This window comes from Balearica regulorum, chromosome Z, assembly GCF_011004875.1.
Source record: "Balearica regulorum gibbericeps isolate bBalReg1 chromosome Z, bBalReg1.pri, whole genome shotgun sequence".
Taxonomy (NCBI): Eukaryota; Metazoa; Chordata; class Aves; order Gruiformes; family Gruidae; genus Balearica; species Balearica regulorum.
This window is the reverse complement of record NC_046220.1, coordinates 86,934,496-86,941,025: the sequence shown is the minus strand read 5'-3', so window position 1 is coordinate 86,941,025 and position 6,530 is coordinate 86,934,496.

The following is a 6,530-nucleotide window of genomic DNA, read 5'->3' as shown; positions in this document are numbered from 1 at the left end:
CGGCCGGAGCTGTCCAGGGCGCGCTGCGCGCACAGCCTGGCCGCGCCCGCTGGGCCGGGCCTGCGCCACTGACAGGCGGCACGGCAGCGCGGGCCCCGGCGCGGGGCGGGGCGGGGCGGGCCCGCCAATGGCGGCGGGCGGGGCGGGGCGGGCCGGGCCGGGGGGGCCGGGGGCCGCCGGGCGCTTAAAGACGCCGCGGCCCTTTGTAGCCGTGCGGGGGGTGCGTGGCTGCCGGGGCCGATCGCGTACCGCCGCGCCGGGCACTCGCGGCCCCGGCGGCCGCCCGGCTCCCCGGAGACGGCCCGGAGCCGGGAGCCCCTCGGGCGGCTCGGCCCCGCTCCGGCCCCCCGCAGCCCTCCCCCGTCCCCCCCGCTTCCCCGAGCCGCGCCGCGCCGCGTCCCGGCAGGCTCGGTGCCGGTGCCGCCGCCCCGCCAGCCCCGCGCTCCCGGCTGCCCGCGGTGCGGGTCGGCGCGCCGGCCGCGCGGATGTCGCCTTTGTGCGGAGGCGGTTGTGGGGGGGCGAGCAGGGGGCCCGGCCGGACCCGCGGGGTAGACGGCCCTCGGAGCGGGGAGGGGGCCGGGGGCTGCCCCGGAGCGGCGGCGGAGCTGGGGGCTCGGGCCCGGGCGGCAGCGGGTCCGGCTTCCCCGGCGGCGGGGACCCCGAGCCGGGCGCTTCCCCCGCGGAGCAGCCGGGGCGGGGCGGGCAGAGCCGGGGCAGTGCGGGCAGAGCCGGGGCGGGCAGAGCCGGGGCAGTGCGGGCAGAGCCGGGGCACCCAGCTCAGCTCGGCCCAGCCCGGCCCGGCCCAGCCCAGCGCCCCCCGGGCATCGCGCTCGGCACGGCCGGCCCCACGAACGGCCCCCGCGCTCTTCTGCCGCCCCACCTGCTGTTTGAAACCACGGCGCCTTATTGCTGAATATGGCAGAAAGTGCCACTTGTAAAAACGCGTCATGACCGTCCAGCAGTGAATGAGCCGGTACGGTCACAAGCGCCATCGGTGTCCCCGTGTCAGTCTGCTTTTGCACGACGGCGTGATGGCCTTCGCTAACGCACACGCACACCACGGTAGACGCGGGCGCGCGTGTCCCGTCTTGCTGAGGAAGAGCCGCTCCCCAGGCCGCGTCTGAGCGCCCAGCTGGAAGGGGCAGCAGCACTCCCCTGCTCCGCGGAGGCCCAGCCCGGAGGCCCAAACCGGCGTAACCACAGCGAGCGGGTTGGAACTATTTCGTGTTCGCCCTTGCCCAAACCACCTGGCGTGCCATCGCAGGGCCGGGGATTCACGGCCGTGAGCTGCGAGCCCCCGCGTTGATGCAGCGTGCTGCTGGCAGCCAGCTTCGTGCTGAGCTGCGCCCGCCTCACGGCTCGGAAGCCCCCCGGGTGCCGGGCCCCGGGAGGAGGTGGGGAGTGGGGGCTGCACGCAGCCCGCGGGTTCCCAGAGGGGCCTTGAGCGCGGCCAAAGCCTCGGCGCGCGGCGCGGTGTCGGTGCCGCGGTGACGGTGGGGAGAGGCGGGGAGGGATGGAGGCAGGCGGGCGGGCGGGCAAGCCACGGAGGGGCAGGTGGGCAGGCAAGGAGGCAGGCAGGCAGCAGGCGAGGGGGTGGGCAGGGGCGCCGGCGGGAGCAGGGCCCGTGGGGACAGGAGCCCCCGGCACGGAGCTGGTAAGCGGGGACCTGCCTGCTCCGGCCGGGCCCTGTGCCCTCCGCACACCCCGCTGCAGGGCACCCGTGTCGAGGCGCGTTGGGCTGTGCCATGCCATCGCAGGCTGGGCCATGCCGAGCTGTGCCGCGCCGTGCCAGGCTGCGCCGGAGCGTGCCATGCCATGCCATGCTGAGCCACGCGGTGCCTGACTGTTGGGCTGGGTGTGCTGTGCCATGCCATGCCATGCCATGCTGAGCTGAGCCACGCAGTGCCTGTCAGGCTGGGTGTGCTGTGCCGTGCCGTACCATGCCGTGCCAGGCCATGCAGCTGCTCCCAGCCGTGCGGTTTCCTTTGCTGCCTCCATCCCCACCCCCCTCCGCTTTAATCAGTAACGCAGAGACTTTTTATGTCATCCTTATCTCGGGCCCCGATAACCATCTCTGCGTTTGTAAAGGTCCCACCCCCGCTGTGTCCTTCCGGTAACGAAATGGGGACAAATGGGGGGAAACGTCACCTTTTTGGTAGGATCAGTGCGAGTTCGGCCTGGGTTGGACACGGGAGTAAAATCCTGGGAAGGGCCTGGGCGCAGAGGTGTGCAGGGCTGGCGGGGGGCTGCGGGCAGGGTGGGCAGCGCCGTGGGCCGCGTGCCGAGCCCACCCGCCTGGGTACGGGTACGGGCAGGGACAGGTGCTGGGCGTCCCTCTGCTTTGGGACGTGCGGAAATACCGCGGGGCTTGTAAGGAAACGCAGCTGGTGAGGGAGAAGGCTGCGTCCGGCCCCCAAATGGCTGTATTTTATATTCTTCCGAGGTAAGGCACCGTTCGTTCCCAGGCCCCTCGCCAGGGCACCCGGAGCCTGTTCACAGACGGGTTGTGTACGATAGCACCCCGTTGCCCTATAGATTTCTCCACTATGGATCCCAAAGGCTGCCGATCCGCGCCTCTCCACACTGCCGTCCCCCTGCGTCCCGGGAGCTCACGGTATTTCCAAGGTGCTTTTTGGCACTAACCAAGTGGAGACGAAGCTCCCCCCGCCCCGGCTGCCCCTGCCGTTGTCAGCCTGCGGTGGGAGAGGGAAAAGGAAGGAAGGAAGAAGAAAAGAGCCCTGGCGTGAGGTGCCTTTGTTCGGGGCAAGTTATGCGTGAAACCTTTTTGTCCTTCCCAAAGGAAGGCAAAAGTTGCAGCTGATTTGGGGAAAAGAGGGGCAAGCGCAGCGCTCCGAGGCGGAGGTGCCGCGGTGGGCAGGCGGGGAGGGAAGTGGGGGGGCAGACCCCGATGGGAGCCAGGTGCCGCAGATGCGCTGGCGTCCTTTTTTTGCTTCCTTCTTTCCTTTTTTTTCCCTTTTCCTTCCCCTTCCCCTTCCCTCCCCCAGAAGGCGGAAGGTTCCTCTGGAGCCAGGCACCGCAGCCCCTGCTCAAACCGCGTCCCGCAGGTGCGGGCAGGCGGCAGGCCGCGCTTTCTGAGACGCTCGCCTCCGTGCCCTCCCGCCGGTCTGGGAACTCCCGGTGCTCTCTTACAGAGTGGGAACTGTGACCTAGGAATTAAGATTAATCATACTTTGAATTTTGGCTCCGTAGGATTGCCAAGATCTTCTAACACGTTTCATAACTTAGATGCAATGCAAGTTTTTGTTGAACAAAAGATGAATTGCACTGTTTTACTTGATTGCGTATCGATCCCCTTTCCTTTCACAAAGCCAGCTGCCTTCGGGTCTCTCGGTAGGCACCTAGCCCCCCTTTTTGTGACTTGGGGTGGTACTTGGCTTTCGTGGGGTCTGTGCCGGCGGGCATGAGACTTGGAACTTCCATAACGCAGCAGGAACCCTGGGATTTGTGGATATTGTGGTGGTTTATTACAATCGCAGGTGAATATCTATTGCTTGATGCCGGGGACTGTCACTCCCGGCTTTCGGAGCCCGAGTCCCCCCTGTCTTTAAGATGAGCTGCTTTGTTAAGCAGTTTGTGTCGAACGGGGCAGCTGCTCTGCATGGGAACTGGTTGCTCTTACTGTAATCTTTCATTGCTGGGTGCGTTTTGACCGCCTTTAGGTTACTTTGTTTGCTTAAAGCGCTGCGGAGTTTTCTCTCCTAAAAATAAAGCCAAGTCAAGGCTCCCACTCCGGGCAATGCCCACTGGTGATGTGGCTCGGCAGGGGCTGGCGGGCTGCCGGCTCCTTTCGGGCAGCAGGCAGGAGCCACCGGGCCCGGCAGCGTTCCGGCAGTGGGGCGCGGAGCTGCCGTGTGCCCGGTGCGGCGGGGCTGCCGGCTGGCGCGGCGGGTGGAAGGGGCATTTGCCAGCTCCTCCGGAGGGCTGGGCTGCGCCTGTCGTTTTGATCCATTCTGCTCTCTTTAAGTTAACAGAGGAGAGATGAGAAATTGATTTTTTTTTTTCCCTGACAAAATGGTATTTTCAAAATTCAGGAGATAAGGCCTGACTTTGACCTTTTCTGTTTAAACCTGCGCCTGATTATTGCGTTCCATGATTACGTTGTATTACACAGGCTAGTGTCTAATTCTGGCATCTTGCCAGATGGATATCAACATCTTCTCGGTAATCAACCCACAACCCTATAAATACCAGCGCAGAGCGCAGCTGTAGCCAACGCGGCCGGTACGTCGTGGCACGGCGCCGTCGCCTGTCCTCCGCCTGCCGTCTCGGAGCGGCCGGGGTGCTGCGGCTCGGCGGGGGCGGCGAAGCCCATGGCTGGGGTCAGCCCCGTGGTGACGGTGCGAGGGAGGGCTCTGCCCTTCCGCCCCGTGGGCACCGCGTGCTTCGGGGCTCCCCGAGGCCCCCGCGCCCGTTGCCCCTTTCCCCGCGTGCCATGGAGGGTGCTTGGGCGTCCTCTGGCTCCCACGCCAAACCAACCCCTGCCGTCAGCCGTGTCGCTGGCAGCCGGCACGGATACGGCTGGCAGGAGCGGTGCCGGAGAGCCGGGGCGGCCGGTGGCTGCTTCCAGCCTACCGAGCTTTGGCTGCCCAGCGGGGAGCGGCGTTCCCTGCCTGCATGGCTGCCTTTGCCAGAGGCTTCCCTCCGCTCTCGGGGGAGGGAGGAGGGGGGTTTCTTTGTTAGCTTTCCTCCTCCCTGCCTGCAGCCGGGACTCCCGGAGCCGCTGCCGGGTGCCCTCGCATCCCCTGGCGCAGGCAGCGGTGTGAGGGGCCGGCGAGATGGGATGGACCTGGGGGCCGACATGGCCCGGCTGCGATTGCCCCAGGCTTCCTTGCTCAGCAACCTTCTTTTTTTTGGCTGTGGCTCCCCTGGGTGTTTGAATTTTAATTCCTCTCCTCTTTTGTTCACCAGGGGTTGGGCTCTGCAGTTTCCCCCAGCACCCCCAGCCATGTCTGAGCACGGGGAAGAGAAGGCCCTGGCCCTTCAGTGCTGCGAAACCGCCCTGACCCGAACTGCGCAGAAGAGCGGGAGCCTGGGGGTTCATCACGTGTGCTCAGGCTAGTGCAGGACGTGGCATGGGCACGGGCGAGCTTTCCCTTCAAATAGCTAGCCCGAGCCGGCCAGGGACGCACACGTAGTTTCACCTGCTTTTAAACAAATTTTGCAAGTGTTTTCTTTTGGTATTTTGAAATCGCTCTCGCAACTCCTTTCTTCGCTGCAGAGGGCAGAGGGGCCAGCTCCAGCCCCCCGTGACGTCTTCTCAGGGACAACAGCGCAGCTGGACACGGGACAAGAGGCGACTTAAACCCGGACTGGCCCCAGGTCTGTCTGCTGCCCAGGGACTCAGTTTTGCTCATGAAAAGCGGAACCAACCCTCCTTGTGATTTTTTTTCTCCCAGACAGGACTTTGGTAATTGAGAAGCAAAAAACAAGGCGGAAAATATGGGATTTTTTTCCCCCGAGTTTTTTTGGGCACAGTTTAGAGGGTAAAACAGGCCTGAGAAAGTTGAATCCAGCTTTATCAGTGCAAATTGATAAACAGGAAAAATGGCTCAGGGGCTACCTGGGGAAGCGAGCCCCCCTCCGGGCTGCTTGCCTCCACCGCCGGCACCCTCCGGCTCCGGCACCGAGGGGCAGAGGCTCTGGGGAACCTTCCTCGGGTTTATCGGTGGGAAGACGAAGGAAAGGATTTTTCCCCTCCCATCGCTACACTAGAAATCGGGCTACGGGGCAGTAAATCCCAGCCCGAGCGGCACTCGCAGGGCTGCCCTTGGCAGGGGTTCCCCGAGCAGCTGCCAGAGCCCCCCATGCCCCGGCGTCCTCGCCAGGCAGAAACAGCAGCTCCTCCGGGGATGGGGGTGCCGTCCCCGTGGCACGGCGGGGGAAGCCAGGAGGTGCCGGCTGGAGGCGGGGGCCGGGGCAGCGGGTGGGTGGTTGCTCGGGGGTTTCGTGCGGGGGACGGCCCCGGCTCGGCGCACCCCGTCCCCCGCTGCGAGAGGGGCAGCGGGGCTGTCCTGGCGTGGCCGATGGCACACTTGGCCGGCGAGGACCATGGTTAAAGATTAAAACTGGATCCAGCGTGCAATATTTATCTTGGGAGCAGGAGGGCCCCCGCTTGTTTGGTTTGTGGGAAGCGTTGGGAAATGGTGACGCGGGCGCGGAGGGACCCGGAGGGGCTGACCCCAGCAGGGACGTGGGGGCCCGGCAGCTCCCGCGGCAAGGGGGGATGCGGCGGTGCTGGATCTGCGGGCAGGATGGGGACAAAACCCAAGGAGGGACCCACATCAATGGGTGCACCCCACAGTTCGGACGTGGCTGCCCCCCCCCGCTTTGCAGTGTCCTGCCTCTCAAATGGAGACAGTGGCACCGGCCTCTCTCCCGTCATCCTTTCGAGGGCAGATATATTGGATATAGGAGATATTAGGGATGGGAAGCGTGCAAGCAGCACAGACAGATAATGCTTTTTCATTTATGCCTAAAACATTTTTCAAAGATCGATAACTGGCTGCCCA